The 20,945-nt window shown below is 44.6% G+C and overlaps 1 protein-coding gene across 1 annotated transcript in view; it reads right to left on the bottom strand.

Moving 5' to 3' along the window:
• The window catches only part of CLSTN2 (calsyntenin 2), a 554,129-nt gene that overhangs the window by 314,273 nt on the left and 218,911 nt on the right, over window positions 1-20,945 (bottom strand). The gene's annotated exons all lie outside the window — the stretch shown is intronic.

The raw sequence follows: 20,945 nt of genomic DNA, 5'->3' as shown, positions 1-20,945 counted from the left end.
ATGACCACAGCTTTCCCCCTGTGTCTCTGCTCCTGGCTTTCCTTCTCCTTTGAATGAAACCCCTGGGACTCACTCATCTTCCCATCGCCACTTCGAGAATTATCCCCACACTGACGCCTCCTCTGATGTCCCCAGCTGCACCTGGACCACACCAGTGTTTAAATGGCAGGTGGTCTTATGCGTCTCTCATGTCTGCTTCCTGCTCTGAGTAAATTCCTCCAAGGCCCAAGGCCGAAAGAAGTAGGTACTGAGAAGAAGAGGCAGGGAGGGGAGGCAGGGAGTAGACACCAGTGAGAGACTCCATAATACAGGGGTAGACAAAAGTAGGTTTACAGTTGTGAGTACACAAAATAGTTTATTTTTGTATTATCATTTATTCATTATTGTATTGTTTTCCAAGATGAACAACTGCAAATCTGTAAATCTACCTTTGCCCACCCCTGTATTTTCTAAATTCCATTTGATCATTGAGAAATGTTGTCTTTGATGCTCTTTTAAGTTTTTTAGTAACATATACCTTAATGAGATTGAGCAAAAATTCTCACACCTTAGAACAAGAAATACTTTTTTAAAAAACCTAATAGCAGGATTTTGCATGTCAAAATAACCTTTCCAATGCTTCCAGATACTTTCACATCCATGATATATTTTGTTATTTTCACAACTTTAGATATAAAGAACATGGTATTAGCACTCTCATTTCACAGATTTAGACATAAATTGAAAAGTTTGTATGATTTGTTGACCACTGACAAGCAAGCTAACTCTATTTTATTTTTTAAATATATTTTTTATTGGTTTCAGAGAGGAAGGGAGAGGGAGAGAGAGATAGAAACATCAATGATGAGAGAGAATCATTGATCAGCTGCCTCCAACATGCCCCCTACTGGGGATCAAGCCCACTACCAGGGCATGGGCCCTTACTGGGAATCGAACTGTGACCTCCTGGGTCACAGGTCGATGCTCAACCACTGAGCCACACAGGCTAGGCAAGCTAACTCTATTTTATTTTTATTTATTTATTTATTTATTATTTTTTTAAGCTAACTCTATTTTAAACACTAGCCCTCCCCCCCCCCCCCCAAGACTTTCTGCTACGTTTGGAGGTAATTACCGTTCAGGATGGAGTAGTTTAGGGGTTCGTGAATTCCTTAAAACTTTCATGAAATTCTCCAAGCCCTTGTCAGGGCACTAAGTTCCGTATCTTTCATTAGATCTCACAGGGACTGTGATTTTTAAAATGTGTACAAACCACTGCACCATGCAACAACCAAGTCCTTTTGAAGGAGCAAATAAATCTTGGCTTTTATGATGACCTTGACCAAGACAAAGTTGAGACTGATTGATACAGCTTCTGCCTAGAATGAAGCTCCCAGGGCAAGAAGCATGAAACTGCATGCAGAATACAGACGCCTCTGGGCTGACCTGCCTTTGTGCCTGCACCAAAGGTCTCCTAGGAAACACCAGGAGCCAGCCACCAGCTGCTCCAATCCTAACATAAATAATGCACTCCAGCAGGAATCTGAACTCTATTTGTGCAAAGTGTTTGGGTTCAGTGCCACTAGATCTAAAAGACCTTTGCAGTTTCTAACACCCACTGTCTGGCGTGGATTAAATGCCATTAAAGTCTAATGAAATGGTTGCTAGAGGTGAACTCTATTGAGTCCAGGTGATGGCCAGGTGCACCCATTTAGCTTGTTCATCCAAGTGGGTCCCAGACTTTAGAAAGCATCAGAGTTGCCTGTGGTGCTTCTTCCTGGCCTAGCTATCCAAAGCTCACCCCAGGGCCACCGGCCCAATCTCTGAGGCCAGCTGCATGCAAGTGTGTGGACTGAGAGAAAAGATGTCCAGTGTGTCCCAACCAGACCTGGTGACAAGAACTACCCTGGCAGCGGCCTGGGTGGCTCCAATTAGAAAAGCAGTCCAGCTAACTGGAAACACTGACCTACTCAGTGGTTTCCGAATCTGCCTCTGCATCAGAATTGCCTGGAAAATCTCAAAACAATTCTGATTCCCAGGTCTACTCCAGACTTACTGAATTGAATTCTAGGGATGAAGCCCACATGTGTGTTATGTAGACAGCTACCTAGGTGATTCTGATGTTCAGGCATGCAGATGGATGATTAGCTAAAAGGGTCACTCTGACAGGGTAAGCCTGGACATCCACAAAGCCTTTCTCTCATTTCCTCCCACGGAGAGCTCTCACACCACCACCACCTCCCCCACTGGCCAGTGGCCAAGGGGTCAGAACAAGTCTGAGGTAATGCTCCACCAACTTCAGGGATGAGGAAACGGAGGCTGCAGACTGCCTGAGGCCACACAACTTGCGTGTGGTAGACTGTGTTTTTCCACCTACTGGCCCTGTCGCCCTTGTGGGGACCTGAGAGAGGGGGAGGGATGAGCACCTAGGTGGGAGATGAGCAGATGTCCATTCTGGTCAGGCCTTTCGGAATCAGACCTGGGAATTAGCATCAGACCCACTTGGGCGCTGAGAGTCATCCAAGGTTATTCCAGGTTATCAGAAGCAAATATCCTAAAGGTCTTGGGCCTCATATATTCATCTTTAAGGGGGGAGTAGTATTAACTTCAGGAATGGGCTTGTTCCAGCAGGGAGGCAGAAAACAGCTACCAATGGGCTGAATTCAGCCAGCGTATTTTTTACAGCCTGCAGACTGAGTGATTTCTACGAAATCCATGAATGGTTACATTTTAAATGGTTATATTAATTACCTACTAATAGCCTTATGGTTCCCTCTTAACCTACAAAGCATAAAATATTCACTATTGGATGCTTTAAGAAAAAATTTGCTGACCTCTGTTTAGAAGGCTAAATGAAATAATCTATGTGAAGTGCCCGGCACATACTACATGCTATTTTCTTTACGAGAGCTTTTAGGAGCTGAGAACATCCTCTGGCTCGCAGCCAGGAAGAAAGCAGGGACTTCAGTCCTACAGCCACAAGAAGCCGAATCCTACCAACAGCTGGAAGAGGACCTCGCCTCCAGATGTGGATGCAGCCCCATCGACATAGTGGATTCAGGCCTGGGTGAGATCATGAGCAGAGGACCCAGCCACTGTGCACCCAGTCTCCTGACTCATACCCATGTCAACTGTGAGATTATACATGGATATTAAGTCATTAAACGTGTAGCACTTTGTTATGCAGCAAGTGAAAACTCATACAGGCCTTCAGACATATGAAAAGTTGACCCTTCTCACCAGGAAAAGGTGCTCTGACTTTGCCCTCACACTCTGGAAGTATCTCCCCTACATTTCTCTGCCCCATGTTTCGAGTTCCTTGCCAAGGGATTTTGCAGTCCTTGGAATACAAGGCACTTGGTAGTGCCACTCAGTTGTGCATGGATTCATTCATTCCTCAGGGTCTCCCAAGGCCAGATGCAGGGGATATTGAGAAGAACAAGTCAGAGTTCCTGCCTACACAGAGCTCTCAGCCCAGGCGTATAATAACACTTTCAATGCCCCATAAGTACAATTATGAGACAGAACTGTGGGCCTGGCAGTGTTCTGAGGCCTTCTGTGTGTCTGAGCTCTGCTCCGTCCTGATGATGCAGAAGTCTATTCTGCCTGCAAAAAGCTCACCCAGCCTTGTGACTCTGGCCCAGCCTCAGAGCATCTAAGGCTACCGCGGAGTCATTTACCTCCAACCCAGCTCTAAATGCCTCCTCATTGAGAGGTTGCCAGGCCTTAGAGCAGGAATTGAATCATGCCCACGCCTACATTCTATTCCATGGCTCACAGAAAGCAGACAATTGAATTTAACAATTCTCAAATGCCCCCCCCTCTCTAAAATTCAAGCATATTCCTACCTGCTTTTTTTTCCACGAATCTTTGCAAAAACATTAGCACTGAATCTTCAATGCACCAAAGGTCTGAAATACCAGGACTGGTTTATGTTTGTGGTTTTGGGGGAAAATATTTGTGTTGTGAGTATGGAGGAAATTGAGGTGGGGGTTATTTTCTAATTATTTTGTACATTTGGAACACTGACAATAAATGAGCCCCCTTTAAAAAAAAAAACACTAGATGAAGTTAAATCCTCATAAAACAAACATAAATAAAATGGTTGAAAGATTTAATCTGTTGACAATGTGCAGGTTAATCTATGTGTACAGGGGGTTGTGTGTCCATGCGTGTGTGTGTGTGTGTGTGTGTGTGTGATTTGTTAGCAAAGAAGTTATCTTTGGCCTTTGAGTAATTGTTTTCCTCAGACCTCCTGGCTGACAAGGCCGACCCAGCAGAATGAAGCCATGGTAAGGCTTATGGGGTTTCCCTATGATGACGGTTCAGCTGTTCTGGTTACCAGAGTCTGTGTGTCCATATACAAACACAAGTATCTTAGTCCCACTGTTCACTGGTCTGCCTTCCCCAAAGGTAACAAAACACTATGAAATACCCAGCTGGTCCAGCCCATGGAGACACAACCGTTGGCTGGCTCATTATGGTAAGAAGTCAAAAGTTAATAAGACCATCAACAAGTCCAGATAGCACAGATACAATATAATGTAAAAACATTCTTCCTATTGCAGAATGCATAAAGTGCCCACATGTGTCCTTGCTCTATAATTTATTGATGCCTTCCAAAACTCTCCATACTATTGCTGAAAGCTTCAGTACAATCCATAGGCACTTCCGAGGCCACTTTAAGACCCACAGATGAAATTCTGAAGTTTCCCAGGACCCATAGGGTATTAAAGGTGGAAATGCCTTAGAGATAATCCAGTCTAATACTCTAGCCCCTTGACTTACACGTGAGAAAACTGAGCTCTAAGAGAGAAAGTAACTTTCCCAAGGTGACATTATCAGCTAGTACAGAATAGAAACTAAAACTGAGGCCCCTACCTTCTAGACCAGGGCTTCTCAAACTCAACACTATTGCCATTTTGGGTCAGATAATTCTTTGGTGTGGGGATCTGACATGTATATGGTAGAATGTTTAGCAGCATCCCAGGTCTCTAGCCACTAGATGCCATAGTAACCTTCCATTCTATTAAGACAACCAAAAAATGTCTCTAAACAGCGTTGAGTGTTTTATGAGGGGGCAAACTCACCCCCAATTGAGAACCAATTATCTGAATGCATGATGCTGGTCTATGTGAATTCTGGCTCTAACATTTACCTGGTGTGTGATCTCAGCAAGTCACTTAGCTTTCTGAGCCTGACTTTCCTTGCCTGTAAAGTAAAAATAGTGTCAACTTTACAAGCCCATGTAACCAGTGAATGTAAATGAAGTTATGCAGGTTAAGTCCCTCAGTAAAGTAGCAGGCACACAGTAGGCTGGCAGCAGCCATTATTTTTTTTATTATTTTTATGACCTGTGATAGCCTGACACCAGTCTGTTTCCAGCAAGCTCTTTCACCTCTCTGTAATTTGCTGTAAATGCCACTGAACAGTCATTTCATAGCTGGGAAAGCTACCTGGGCAGCCGTGAGCTGAGACAGAGGCCTTCTCACTTTGGAGGAAAGGCGGGATTGTATTTGCTGTGCAGGAAAACAAACTGGGTGCTATTTGTTTGTTTTTGTCATGTCTCTAAGCTTCCTTATCTCCAGCTGCAGGATTCTGCAAAGTAAAATTCAATTAGTATTTATCATCCTGTTCCTAGCTGAGTAAGTCAACTTCTTTTATAGCCAGACTCATAAAAAATGTGGAATTGCCAAAGACCTCTGAAGATTTCAAGGTTTTGAGATGGAAAAGGCCTGAGAGTAAAAGGAGAGAAGTAATTTTTTCATAACAAAATAGTCATGCTGCTGTTGTGATCACAGATAACGTTCTAATATGAGTGTAAACAGAAAGTTCAATTCTGGGGTTTTCAAACTTCGGCTTTACTGTGAAATCTGTGTGGAGAAACTCAATACTGTACAATACATGAGAGGGAACAGCCCTTGCATTCAGCTGTCTCTCTCTATTTACACCCCTCTATGGGTGTCCATGCTGGTTGGGATTCCGGGGGACGTGAAGACACCATATGCATCTTCAGAGTCAGGACTGATCACTTCATACCCATCCTGATGCCCAAAAAGAGTCAAAGGAATTTGTGTTGGTGACTTCTTGGGTCTATTCCTGTCTCCTTTTCCCCTGAAATGCCAACTGTTACCCATTCCATTCCAACCCCTGGTTTGACCAGGCAAGTCCATGCTGAGACAGCTGCCCGTGACCTTCACTCCCATCTCCAGGATCTGTCCATGCAGTGGTAACTCACATGCAAACCCTACATCCAGATGTCAGCCCTCCGATTTCCTCGACTTCCATTACTGGGACTCTGTATTTTTACCCCTGCTTTCCCGCACCTGAGGTTTGGGAAAATCTCTGCTATCTTAGACAATGGCCAGCTGCCAGGACAGGGTGCTCAGACGAAGCTAGGAGGAACCTATTATCTCTTCTAGCGTCATCAGTGCCAACGGAGCTTCCCCCAGGCATTCTTCTTAGCAAGAAAGATGACTTCAGATTCTGGAGGAAATCGGCTGGGACTAACCATCAGAAAGATGGTTTACCTATGGATCTGCCCGTAGAGTTGCCTCTACTTCTGAAGACTTCTCTATCCTGAGGCCCACTACAGAAGGGCATATTCGTGAAAGCTCCATCGTGAGAAGCCCTTGTCTGTCTCATTCACCACTGTACTTCACACCAGTAGATACTCAATAATGTCTTATGAATTAATGAATAAACAAATGTGGGGTAGGGCAAAGGCCCCTCTTTGTCAGTGTGCAAATCTTCATCCCTCATTGCCCGAATAGCTTAAACGAGAGGTCACAAACTAGTGGCCTGGGGCCAAATTCAAACAGCAGTTATTTTAATCTATGAATTGTCTGTCTTACACAGCACTTTATAGATATTAATTACTTTTTTAAAAAAATGGAAATTTCACACACAATTCTGTATTGCTGGCTTCTTTTGAAAATGGCAAGACCTAGTAGCTTTAGACTTACATGTACAAACAAAAACTTAAAACTTTTACTTATTCTTCCCACTAAGAACAACTAAAAATCCTAGACAAGATATATAAGACAAACATTAAAAAAGACTTAACGTTGGAGAGAAGTTAAACTGGTAAGGGAGCTAGGGACCTGAGAAACAACATGGTGGTGAGTTTCCTGTGTGTGCGGGGTGTGTGTGCTTTTTGGGGTTTTTTTTTGGTGTGTGTGGGGGGGGGTGTTTGCTTCATATATCCTAAACTTGGAGCTGAAGAAGACAGCAACTCATACATGCCAACAGGTTAAGACAAAAACAAAAAAGCCCCAAAGAAAGGTTGCTCTCTCTAACCGAAGAAAATGTATAGCAGAAAAAGACAGATAACTTTCAGACAACAGCCACTCTACTCAGATAAACACAACATGAGCAACTGTGGCCTCCCCGCTGTATGCCAAAAACGGCTGAGTAGGGAGCCTAGACCTACACCTTCATAAGGTTATATAATGAGGTACTACAAAACCCTAGCTGAGGTGATGTTACAAAAGGTCAAGTGGGGAGCTGAGATTTTCATCCCCAATGGCCAGAAATGAAGATCCCTCTCACAGGGTCAGTGGAGAAGAATGGGGAGCCTGTATGTCCACCCTCACCTGGCAGTGATGAGGAACTCTCTCCCCTGCTCACTGCAGGTGTCAGAATAAACTTAGTAGGAAGTCAGGACACTCACCATTGCCCAGTTATAACAAAGCCATCTCCCCCCAGCCAGCAATAATAGGAGGGCCCCCTCAGGTATCAATGGACGCCAGTAGAAAATCTGGAGTTCTACCTCCAGTTGGCAGTAAGGAGGTGGTGCCTACCCATTGCCTTGATGAAGCAATGTCAGAAAAGCCAAATAGTCATGATAAAAAGTGCTTGAATTGTCCATTATAAGCATTATGAGTAGCCCCCCCCCAAAAATAGAAAGCCTAAGCAAGGAATTAGAAAAATCCCAGTAAAGAAACAAAAGGTAAAAACAAAAAAAAAGGAAATTTCAGAGCTGAAAAACGTAACTTAAATAAAAGGTTCAGTGGATGGACTATTCAGCAGAATGGAGGAAAGAATCCATGAACTAGGAAAGAAAAAAAACAGAAATGCCCAATCTGAACTAGAGAGGGAAAATAGATTAAAAGCAAACCAACAAAATAACAGAACTTTAGGGATCTGTGGCACCATAAGAAAAGATCTAATATTCGTGTCATTGGAATCGTGGAAGGAGAAAAGAAAAAAAGAGAGCAATGCTGAAAAAATACTCAAAGAAATAAAGGCTGAAAAGTCCCCATTATTTGACAAGAGACACAAACCTAAAGAGTCTAGCAGTCAAATGAATATCAAACAGGATAAATTTTTAAAAGTCAATGGAAAGGTGGCATAATTAAACTTGTAAAAATGAAAAACATAGCATCCAGAATGACAGTGGATTTCTAACAGAAAAATCAAGGAAGCCAAAGGGAAGGGCACAATATTTTTCAACCACTGAAAGAAAAGAATTGTCAACCCAGAATCCTATACCCAGAAAAAAAAAATCTATTTTAGGGATGAAGGGGAAATCAAGACATTCTCAGATAAAGGAAAACTAAGAGAATTTGTCACCAGAAGACCTATTTTGAAAAAAATGACTAAAGAAAAATTTTGAAACAGAAAAAAAAGTGTAAAAGAAAGAACCTTGGAACACCAGGAAAGAAGAACACAGGCAAAAAATGTGGGTAAATACAATGAACAACAAAATTAAAAATATATCATTTACAGTAACTAAAAGAAAAACTATTTGGGTATAAATTTAACAAAACTTGTGCAGGATTTATATGGTAAAAACTCCACAACACTAATTTGGGAAATCAAAGAAAACTGAAATAAATGGAGAGATAAACCATTTATGGATTGGAAGACTCAACTAAAGATGCCTATTATCCCCAAACTAGAGGCCCGGTGCACAAAAATGTGTGCACTGGCGGGGGGCGGGGGTGTCCCTCAGCCTCACTTGTGCCCTCTCACAGTCTGGGACCCCTCGGGAGATAACGACGTGCTGGCTTAGGCCCGCTCCCGGGTGGCAGAGGGCAGGCCCAATCCCTAGGTGCAGCCCCTGGTCGGGCTCAGAGCAGGGCCAATTGGGGGGTTGGGGTGCCGCCCTCTGTCACACTCAAGGCAGGGTCGATGGGGAGGTTGCTGCACCACCCCCTGTCATGCACAGAGCAGGGCCGATCAGGGGATTGGGGCACTGCCCCCTGTCACGCACAGAGCAAGGCCCATCAGGGGGGTTGGGGCTCCGTACCCTGTCACACACAGAGCAGGGCCAATCAGGGGGTTGGGGCGCCGCCCCCTGTCACCCACAGAGCAGAGCCGATCAGGGGGTTGGGGAGCTCCCCCCTGTCACGCATAGAGTAGGGCCGATAGGGGAGTTGGGGCACCGCCCCCTGTCACACACAGAGCAGGGCCGATCAGGGGGTTGGGGCACTCCCCCTGTCACACTCAGGGCAGGGCCGATGGGAAGGTTGCGGCTCCACCCCGTCACACACAGAGCAGGGCCCATGGGGGGGTTGGGGCACCGCACCCTGTCATACACAGAGCAGGGCTGATCAGGGGGTTGGGGAGCTCCCCCCTATCAGGCACAGAGCAGGGCCGATCAGGGGATTGGGGCGCCTTCCCCTGTCATGAGCAGAGCAGGGCGGATAGGGAGGTTGTGGCCCCGCCCCCTGTCACACACAGAGCCGCAGGGTGATCAGGGGGTTTGGGCTCTGCCCCCTGTCACGCTGCTCCAGGGGCCAGGAGGCTTCGCGGCTCCGCTGATCCTAGTGCTGGGAGGCCTCGCTGCTTCGCTGATCCCAGTGCTGGGAGGCTCTGCTGATCCCGGTGCCAGGAGGGCTCGCGGCTCTGCTGATCCCGGGGTATGAGGCCTCATGGCTCCGCTGATCCCGGGTTCGGGAGTCCTCGCGGCTCCGCTGATCCCAGTGCTGGGAAGCATATTACCCTTTTACTATATAGGATAGAGGCCTGGTGCACGGGTGGGGGCCAGCTGGTTTGCCCTGAAGGGTGTCCTGGATCAGGGTGGGGGTCCCGCTTGGGTGCCTGGCCAGCCTGAGTGAGGGGATGATGGCTGTTTGAAGCTGGTCACACCCCCTTCAGGGTGGGGGTCCCCACTGGGGTGCCTGGCCAGTCTGGGTGAGGGGATGATGGCTGTTTGCAGCTGGTCATACCCCCTTCAGGGTGGGGGTCCCCACTGGGGTGCCTGGCCAGCCTGGATGAGGCGATGATGGCTGTTTGCGGCTGGTCACACCCCCTTCAGGGTGGGGGTCCCCACTGGGGTGCCTGGCCAGTCTGGGTGAGGGGCTGAGGGTCGTTTTCAGGCTGGTGGGCAACTGAAGCTTCCAACCTGCCCTTTTTTTCTTTTTTCTTTTATTCTGGGATTTATTTACCTTCTATGGCTGTCACTGGAACTGAGAGCCAGCTCTCTCTCTGAGGCTCGGCTCCAGCTCTGAGACCTCGGCTGCTGAAAGCAGGTATCTGGTTTGTTTGGGTTCTATAATCGAAACACTGTTTCAACTCCAGCTCTGAGGCCCGGCTGGCTGAAAGCAGGTTTCTGGGTTTTTTTTAGCTTCTATAATTGCAACAATGTTTCTTAAACTGCAAGCTCAGAGCCCAGCAGCGACAGGCGGGGAACACTGGCTTCCTCTGTCACTGAAGCAAGCAAGCCTCCTGTTCGCTTCAAGCTGCCTGGCTGCTGGCCGCCATCTTGGTTGGCAGTTAATTTGCATATCTCACTGATTAGCCAATGGGAAGGATAGCGAAGTTAAGGTTCATTACCATGTTTCTCTATTATTATATAGGATTGATGAACAAATTTAACTCAATTCCTATCAAAATATTAGCAGGATTTTTTGTAGAGATAGACAAAATTATCTAAAATTTATATGGAAAATTAACAGAACTAGAGTAGTTTAAACAATTTTGAAAAAAAATAATTCATTTACCCAATTTTAAGACTTATTATATACCTATAGTAAACATGACTGTGTAGTTTTGATGGGGTAGTAGAAATATAGACTGATGGGACAGAAAAGAGAACCCAGAAATGGATCCACACAACCAGGCCCAACTGCTTTTAGATAAAGGTGCAAGAGCAATTCAATGGAGGAGAGATAAACTTCTTAACAAATGGAGTGGAAGCAATTAAACCTGCATTGACAAAACAAAACACACACACACACACACACACACACACACACACAATCAACCCAAGTGTCTCATCTTTTACAAAAATTAACTAAAAATGGATTATGCACTAAAATATAACACAATCCATAGAAAGATAATTGGACTTCATCAAAATTTAAAACTTTTGCTCTGAGAAAAACCCTGGTAAAAGGATGAAAAGATGAACTAATTAATGGGAGAAAATATTTATAAACCAGATATCTGACAAAGGCCTAGTATTTAGAATATGTATAGACCTCTCAAAACTCAACAATAAAACCCAAAAACAACCCAATTAGACAACGGACAAAGACATAAAACGCAATTCCTGCAAGAGGATATACACATGGCAAATAAGCACATGAAAAGATATTCAACATCATTAGCCATTAGAAAAATGCAAATTAAACCCATAATGAGATAACACTTCATAACTATCTTAATGACTTTAGTAAAAAATAGTAACTCGTCAAATGCCAGTGAGGATGCAAAGAAACTGGATCTCTCATACATCGGTGGTGGGAAGGGAAAAGGGTACAGTCACTCTGGCAAACAGCTTAGCAGTTTACTTAAAACAACAAAGCATGCAACTGCCATACCATTCAGCATTTGTACTCCTTGACATTTATCCCAGAGAACTGAAGATTAAGTGCACACAAAAACTTGTGCACAAATGTTTATAGCAGCTTTACTCATAATAGCCAAAAACCTGAAACAACCCAGATATCCTGCAGTGGATGAATGGCTAAAGAAACTGTGGTACTGCCCTGGCCCTTGTGGCTCAGTTGGTTGAGCATCATCCTGTGCATCGAAAGACTGCCCTGGTCAGGGCACATGCCTGATTGTGGGCTCGATCCCCTACTCTCCCACTGATGTTTCTTTCTTTCCCTCTCCTTCCTTCTCTCTCCAAAATAAATAGAAAATAACATTAAGAAAAGGAAACTGTGGTACATTTAAACCATGGAATATTACTCAGGAACAAAAATAACAGACTATTGATTGATACAGGCAATGACTCCCAGTGAAAAAAAGCACCAATTCTAAAAGGTTGTCTACCATATGATTCCATTTATATAACATAGCTTGAAATGACAAAATTATTAAAATGGTAACAGATTAGTGGATGCCAGGAGTTAAGGAGGAAGTGGGATCAACTGATGTCCATCAGTGGATAAACGGATAAAGAAGATGTGGTACATACATAAATGGAATATTATTCAGCCATAAAAAAGAATGAAATCTTGCCATTTGTGACAACATGCATGGAGCTTGAGGGCATTATAAGTGAAGTAAGTCAGAAAGAAAAAGATAAATTCCATATGATCTCACTTATACATGGAATCTAAAAAAATAAAATAGATAAAACAAAACCAAGCTCCTGGATATAGAGAACAGACTGGTGGTTGTCTGAGGTAGAGGGTGGGTGAAGTAGGTGAATAAAGTCAAAAGGCACAAATGCCCAGTTATAAAATGAGTAAGTCACGGGAACACAATGGACAGCATGGTGATTATAGTTAATAATATGGTATTGCATATTTAAAAGTAGCTATGAGAGTGGATCTTGAAAGTTCTCATCACCAGAAAAAAATTTAAGCATATATGGTGATGAATACTAACTGGGCTTATTGTGGTGATGATTTTGCAATATTTGCAAGTATGAAGTCATTATGTTATACACCTGAAACTAACATGATGTTATGTCAACTATACCTCAATTACTTTTTTTTAAAGGAGGTAGTGGGTGGGAAGAAAGTAGTGCCCTATAAAAGGTTTACATGAAATATCCTATGGTTACGGGAATGTTTTGTCTCTTGATTACCAATGTCAATATCCTGGTTGTAACATTGTACTATAGCTTTTCACGGTGTTATCACTGGGAAACTGAGTAAGGAGTACACAGGATCTCTCTGTTATTTCTTTTCCTTTCTTTTCTTTCTTTTTTTTTGGTAAGAGATTATAAATTTATTAGGTAATCTGGATACCAGATGGGCTGAGCCCCAAAATGGCACCACCCTCTCTGTGTTATTTCTTACCTTTACCTCAAAATAATTAAATTTAAAAATGTCAACCTTCTTAAAAGGAATTAGCCAGCACTGAGTAGCAGCTGCTTCTTCCTCAGTCCAATTACTGAAGAGCCTATTCCACTTGTCAGTGTGGGAGTCCTGTGGGGGTGGGTAGGACACCCTGATATGGGGCACATGGAATGACATGGCCCCTCTCACCACTCGCCTGCTATCTGGCTGCACACACTGGGTTGCATTGGGCTCAGGACCCCATTATAAATGGAGTTCAGACATTGATTGAGAGGCATGTCTGATGGACTGGATATGCGCATGAGCGTTGGGATGGGTGGAGGGGCCCCATGGAAATGAGGTAGCAGGCAGGGGTACCTGAGCTTGTGAGAGGAAAGAAAAACTCCACAAATGAGAAAAAACTCAGATGGCAGAGTCAGCAGCAGAGACTTGAGTGGAATGTTAGGTACAGCTGGGGCCTACATGCAAACCCACCCTGCATACCTAGAGCTTGGGAGTACCCACCCATCTCCGAAAGGGAGGACTTTGTGGTAAGACAGAGAACTGTAGCACCAGCCGTCCAGGCAATGTTTCTGTGGGCATCCCTGAGCAAGTGTGGGCCAGAAGAGAGGACAGCCATTTCCTCCTGGGTTGGCAGAGAGACGATGAAGGGGGTCAGTGCGGATCAGTGCCCTACCACCTGAGCTGACCCAGGGGCTGCCAGCGTCAGGGTGGACCGCTGAGGACAGCATCAGAGAAACGAGCATCCAGAGGCAGGCAGGGATGGGACACCAAGTGGCAGAGGTTGACATAGAAATACACCTCAGGTGGTATGGCCAGCCGACCGCATGGGAGGGAGTGGAGCAGGCTGTGAGGCAGAGTGGACAGCCCAGGGCCCACAACAATGCCAGGAGGGATGGCCCACTGGGTGGCCCAGATGGAGAGAGATGGCGAATGTTAGATTTGTCATTTTACCTCCTTAGAACTGATTCTAAGAGACATAGACAAGAAAGGGTAAGGGCCAAGGGGTGCTCTTTGTGCATTAGACTTACGGGCAAAGAGTGCAAAATTTCTACCCCCGGAAATCCATAGCCTGGTGGAGCCAAGAGAGGGGCTTTTGCTAATGTGCCCTCACTTTCCAGATTACTCATTTTTTCTTCCTTGCCCTTGAAAATTTGCTATTAGTATCATTAATATGCAGAAAACACTCAGGCCACACCGGGATTCACCTTTCCAAAAAATATTATATTTTAATGAAGTCTATGACCGCCCACGTCAACCATTGCAAGGGATGTCATTGACGATGACACCCAGCTGGAACTTCAATAAATAATAATAATTTTCAAAGTTTGTGGATTATCCTGAACTTGGCTTAATAGGCCCTCTCTCCAAACCTCTGAAAGGATGGCTCATAAAAAAGTAATTAGTTTATATAGACTGTCAAGGTTCATGGGGGACAGCTGGCCTTTGATGCCTCATCTGTGATTACAGGCAGCTACAAGATAATAAAATTGAGCTCTGAACTCATGCCAAGGTACTCACTGATCTCACGCTGGACCTGGTGCCAAGCAGAATAAACTATAATTGCTTGCCTGTACTCCTGTTCTTTGATTTGGAATCTCAAACGAGTCTAAGACATTTAGGACTTGCATTCATAGGCCCCAAATTCCTATTAAAGTAAAGCCATTGACCTTAAAAATGCATGTTCATAATTAATATTTGTGATGAGGTCTGATTCCAGGCGCACTCAATATGGCCACTGTCATAAGTCGTGAAAAAGGCTTCTGGAGAAGGGATTTGCATCGGCATTAATGTGTCTAAGCTTGGCTATTAAACGATCCAATTACTGATGATTGGAGGTGGTTTTCAATCACCATTGATTTCACTGTGATGATCACCAGTTACAGCTTTTTAAGAGGATTCCCTTGATGCTTTCAGATTCCCAGTTCATTCTTCTCTGTGCTGCCCCCTTATCTGAAATTCCTTGGGATTATTTTTTTTCTCCCTAAGCTCAAACAATGCCCATGCCTTCAATACAGAAAGCCATATTAACTAGAGATTTGCATTTGGCCTCTGTGGTTTCCAAGGACAGTGACATACCCAGCCCTCTCAGGAGAGAGAGTGAAGATACAAGTGCAGCCATGAGGATGATTTCGTGCAAATCCAAGATCACCAGGACACCAGGACTGCTTGGGAATGGAGGCCATGGTCAGGGACCACTCACTCTATTCTCTCAGGGCACATCTGCTTCTCTCTGGGACAGGAGCCACCCCTCAGCCTGCTGCCCAAGCGTAACTTTGATTTGTACATGGCACAGGAGCTTCATCAGCATCCCCCAACCTCCAACGTGGCCCCTCAGCACTCAAAACAGGCAGCCAATGGGCCTACGTGTTCTTTTCTAACCAGGGAGCAAGTCCCAGCCTATAACTAGCCATCTCTTTGGCCACCTTGAGTCAGGTGCCCACCTCAGGTCCAGTCCCAATTGGGCAGGGGAGCTCGGGCCTGTGGCCTGGACTTTGACTACCAGGGCCAGTGAGTGGGAAAGTGCCATAAACATGTTCGTATCACAGTTGTCAAAAAGCCCATAGATTTGGAGTCCCTGATACCCTGGGATGCCCTCAAGCTTGGAGCCTGATGGATGTCTGTGTCTTCTGTTTTATCTCCAGTAGTGGAAAAATGGTAGGGTTGCTTCTGGCTTTTTTCTTAACTTTTGTTTTTCCTGATGCACAGTATATGGAGTCCAGAGTTCTAAGTCTGACCCCTTTGTCTTCTTGCTGATGCTGCAGAGTCAGGGACACTGACAGGAAGATGAATGAAGCCAAGAGTGTCCCCATGGAGCGAGGCCAGGACCCTGAGCACTGTGCCCCCTCCTGCCGAGTCCGGCAGCTGTGGGATGGAGCAGAACCAGATGATGGCAAAAGAGAACGGTGGTGAACAGGGAACAGTAGAGAAGGATGGACTGGGAAACCGCTCCTAGGGAACAGAATCACCCTCACAATGGGGGAACCACTTTGAGGGCGATTAACTCAGAATCGCAGAAGACGGGAAATTCCTACATTCAAGGGTTTCTCTCAAGCTTTCTAACATGGAACTCCACATCCCTCCTCTTGGGGTGACCAGCTCCCACTGGTAACCAGGACCTTCTCAGTTTATCGCATCCCAAGGAACTTTTAGTCCAGTGGTTCTCAACCTTCCTAAAGCCGCGACCCTTTAATACAGTTCCTCATGTTGTGGTGACCCCCAATTTCATTGTTACAAATTGAACATAATTAAAGCATAGTGATTAATCACAAAAACAATATGTAATTATATATGTGTTTTCCGATGGTCTTAGGCGACCCCTGTGAAAGGGTCGTTCGACCCCCAAAGTGGTCGCGACCCACAGGTTGAGAACTGCTGTGTCAAAGGCAAACCATGCTGGTTCACCTTCCTGAATGTCCCTGACTCTTCAGCCTAATTGATGGAGAAAGGCCCACAAGCCAACACTGGTTCTCCCTTAAACATCAGTTTGAACTGGAGCAGAACCTCACCAGAGTCTTCTCATTGAGAAGGCCAGGGTCACTGGTGAATAGCCTCCGACCCCCATTCAGACCCTGGAGCCCAGCCCCTGCTATGGGTATTTACCTGGGACCCTCGCCCTCTTTTCCTCCTTGTCTGGTCACCTCTTGCTTCTGCCCTCCTTCCTCTGTACTCTTAGTCTCTCCTCCAGCCATCCCATAGGGTGCCTCCCCTCAGCGCCTGGCCAGGGAGCACAGGAGCAGCTTGCCTGACCGTACTTGAAGAGTCTACAGCTGCTGCCAAAGAACCCGTTCAACCAGACTCCCATGGGGAGCTTGGGGCACCAGGATTAAGGCTGATCATGGTGGAGGAATGGCAAACAGTAGAATCTCTCAGATGAGCGGGGCCATCCTAAACTGACCAAGGCTAAGCTGCCTTGCAGCAAAAACACACATGACCTTCAACATGAGAGAAATTAAAATCAGCAACAACAAAAGGCCAATGCAGACAGACAGCTTCAGGAACACTGAGAGCCAGGAAAGAGGATAATTTATGAGAAGAAAGATCTGGAAGGATTTGTTACTGTTGTGAGAAAAAATTCAAGGCAAAGACCAAAAACCTGGTTAGCTCCCTACTCTCCTTCCAGCAGAGTAGCTCCACCCTAGAAAGGGACCACCTACCCTCTCCACGGCTGGAGAAAGGCTTTGTTCTCTTCTCAGCAAAGCAAGGATTTTGTGTCCCAGGCTCCCGGAGCCCAGAATTTATGTGAATGACCTCTGTCCACCTAAACGGGGCTGAGATCTGCTTGGCCATCAGCACAGAGAGGAAGGAGGACACAATGTGAAAGGGAAACAGTGGAGTGAGTGCAATGCCCATGGTGGGGTAACCAAGAAAGGACCCCAAATATGCCCCTAACACCATATCATTCACTGTTGAGGCTGGCAGCTGCCAAGCTGGCAGAAGACAACCAAGGAATGAAGCCAAAGTAATACTCTAATTCCAGAGTTATGGATACGTCAGGTCTTTCTTTCTCCAAGTCTGCCTGGCAGGCTCTCCAGCACCAGCAAAGTCAGGACCATACGTGTGGTCCAAAAAGCCTTGTTGATCCTAGAGACTAAAATTGGACCCTTCCTTTCATTGTCACCATCCCCAAAGATCACAGGCATCAACGCGACCAGGTCTTCTGACTTATTTACTGTTTGCTGTACCCTCACCCCTCAACATTTTTTAGCCTTTTTTTTTGTTGTTGTTAATCCTCACCCAATGATATTTTTCCATCAATTCTTAGAAAGAGTAGAAGGGAGGGGAAGAGACAAAGAAAGAGAAACATCGATGTGAGAGAGACACATAGATGAGTTGCTTCCCACACACACCCCGACCAGGGCTGGGGATTGAGCCTGCAATTGAGGTACATGCCCTTGACCAGAATCAAACCTGGAGCCTTTCAGTCTGTGGGGCAGACACTCTATCCACTGAGCCAAACTGGCTAGGGCAATATTGTTCAGCTTTAAAGCAACTTCTGTATTACTTTGATGAGTTCTCAAGTCGCATCTTGCCTACAGCTGGAAACCCTTAGGTCACAGTCACTATAGTGAGGAGGAGAATTCGTCATAGTCCTGCAGAGACAGGACTGAGGGCTCCACCACAGGCTGCAGACAGGTGTGGGCGTTGAGTCTAGTTCTCACTTCCCTGTCTAATCTGAACCCCACCATCTGCTCAAAAATTGGGCAATCACAGATCATATCAACAAAAACATTCGACAACACAATCTAATTTGTCACTGAAAATAGAACACACTTGTTTACTCACTATATTTGAATTAAATCATAAACATAAAATACTAACTCCCATATTTGTATAAGAAAGATATCTCAAACAAAGTTGCCTATGGCAGTGTGATTTCTAAAAATGGAAAAATATTGTAAACAATCTAAATATACAAAAATAGTGAAATGGTTAAATAAACTGTGATACAACCATATGATGTATAATTATGTCTACACTTTAGTAATATTTTTGAATATGTTCTAGTCAGCTTAGAAGATATCTGTGGAAGTGAAAACACAAAGACTCTGATCCATATATACTATGATCCAAATTAATAAGAACTATGATCTATAATGAACAGAAAAAACATCTAGCAGGGTCTTAGGAGTGAGGGTTGATTTTGTTTTATTATGTATTCTTCTTAGTAATTTTCACACGTACATGAATGAACAGACACTGGCCCATGTCTTCCTGCTTCCTGTTTATTCTTGATTCCAACACTGAGAGGTCCAAGACAGTGCCCGGACTTCAGATTCCAGAGAGGTCTGAACCTGATTCTCTACAGGCACTGCCATGGCGTGGCCTCTGAGGCCAAGTGAATGCTCAGAAAGCAGCGCGGGATACCAGGGAGCACCCTGCCTCTGGTCCTCAGAATGATCCCCAACACAAAGCAAGACACATCTGCTGTGAGGCTGATAGAGATGGCTCCTCTGCTGCCAGGATTGGGACTCAGAGAGCCACGGGGCAGGCCAGACAGAAGAAGGCTGGGTCCAGTACGGTGGTCCTGAGATTGCTGGATGGGGGAGTGAGGCCCAGATGTGGTTGTTCCGTTGTCTCCCACATGGAACTCAGTCATAGACCTCTTTTATGGTTTTTGCCACTGCCATTAACTACCTGCACACGTATTCCCTTACATTTTTCTCTACATGGGGGTTTAAAAAAATATCAAATGAATTTATTTGAAAAGAGAACAACTGAAATGCCAGCAATACTTGCCTCAAGAAGAAAGTACCCTAAATAAAATACAGCAGAGCATTCAAACTCTAGCTCGACACTGTATGGAATGCTATGAGATTGAGCTTGCTTTTTTGTCAATAAGAGAGATTAGCAGGCGTTTGAGCGGTGTTGGAGACTTGACCATCCCACACTGCACCTTTCTCCTTGACATAATCAGAAAGGTTGGAAAAGAACTTAAAAGGGAACTTAAAAGGGGATTCACCATTCTTTAACTCTATGTCCAGGTACCATATTAATCTTCTAATGCCAGTAAGCTATATCTCACACACACTGGGCAATTGGCAAGGGAGAAAGAAGGCAGGATTTGGAGACGGAAGGTCTGGAACTGAGGGACAGAGCTGATCCATTCTCAGCTAGGAAATCTTGAACAGTAACTTAATTTCTCTCTAAGTCTCAATGTTCTCATTTGCAACACAGAATCACAATAGCTGGCCTACCTGTTTCACAGGGTTGGTGTGAGACTCGGATGCAATACTGTGTGTGCAGCAGCTGGCACACATATGTGTACCTCTGTGTGTGTATATGTGTGTACATGTGTGTGTTGATTAATAAAAGGGCATATGGTTCGCAATAATCTAAAAGTATATCTTGCAACTAGTAGATTATTCCACAGGGAAAATTATAGGTAGAATGTAAGCAAATTTATTTCCAAATAGTTTTATAGAGTTCTGCACAATTCACAAACTAGTTTCCCCTACTTTACTTAAAACACATTGGATGCGGGAAACGTATTTATACGTTTTACGTTGACTGGTAAACACAATTTTCCAATGAGTTTTCCAGTATTTGTCTGTTTAAAATTTAAGAAAAATAATTCAGTATACATTTTATAGTAAATCACAAAAAGTTTCATTGAAAAAAAATATGTAAAACTAAAGTTATCGTAATTTTACTGAATGTTGCCATTTGCGCAAAAAAATTAAGCAAAAACGGCCCGCATACAATGTGTTAACTGATTGTCACCACATTGCCACACTACCCAGCAATCTAGGCAACATAGCTTGATGGTGACTGTATCGAGCCTTTAGACCAAACTCCAAAGTTACTTTTCTCCTTTCCTTAATGTCATTATTGCAGATTATAATCACATCACTATAACCAATCTGAAATGAATAAAACATATGTGGCTTATTGCTGATAATAAGAATTATGTTTCCTCTGATTATCCCATTATCATTGCGAAGATTATCAGAATTATGATATATTGGCCATCTACTGGCTTCCAGAGAGTGCACTTGGCACCTTACATTCATATCTTATTTAACCCACATGGTAACCTGGGAGGAAGCACTGTGTTTACTCCCCATTTAAATACGAGGAAACTGACCCGCATAGGAGTTCAGTAACGTATCTGGGACCATACAGCTAGTCAGTGGCAGAGCCTAAATGTAAAACCATGGGCATCCGGTCAACCAGCTGTTCACAACCAGCATTCCCCTCTCACCATGAGAAACCATGGCACTGCAAGCCCTCAGGGATGGTCAATGCCATCAGGCACCT

Source organism: Myotis yumanensis, unplaced genomic scaffold (assembly GCF_028538775.1).
Source record: "Myotis yumanensis isolate MYYU_CA2020_CCGP unplaced genomic scaffold, mMyoYum1.0.hap1 SCAF_14, whole genome shotgun sequence".
In the NCBI taxonomy this organism is placed as follows: Eukaryota; Metazoa; Chordata; class Mammalia; order Chiroptera; family Vespertilionidae; genus Myotis; species Myotis yumanensis.
Note: the sequence above shows the minus strand (reverse complement) of the source record. Positions and strands in the feature narration are given on the sequence as shown.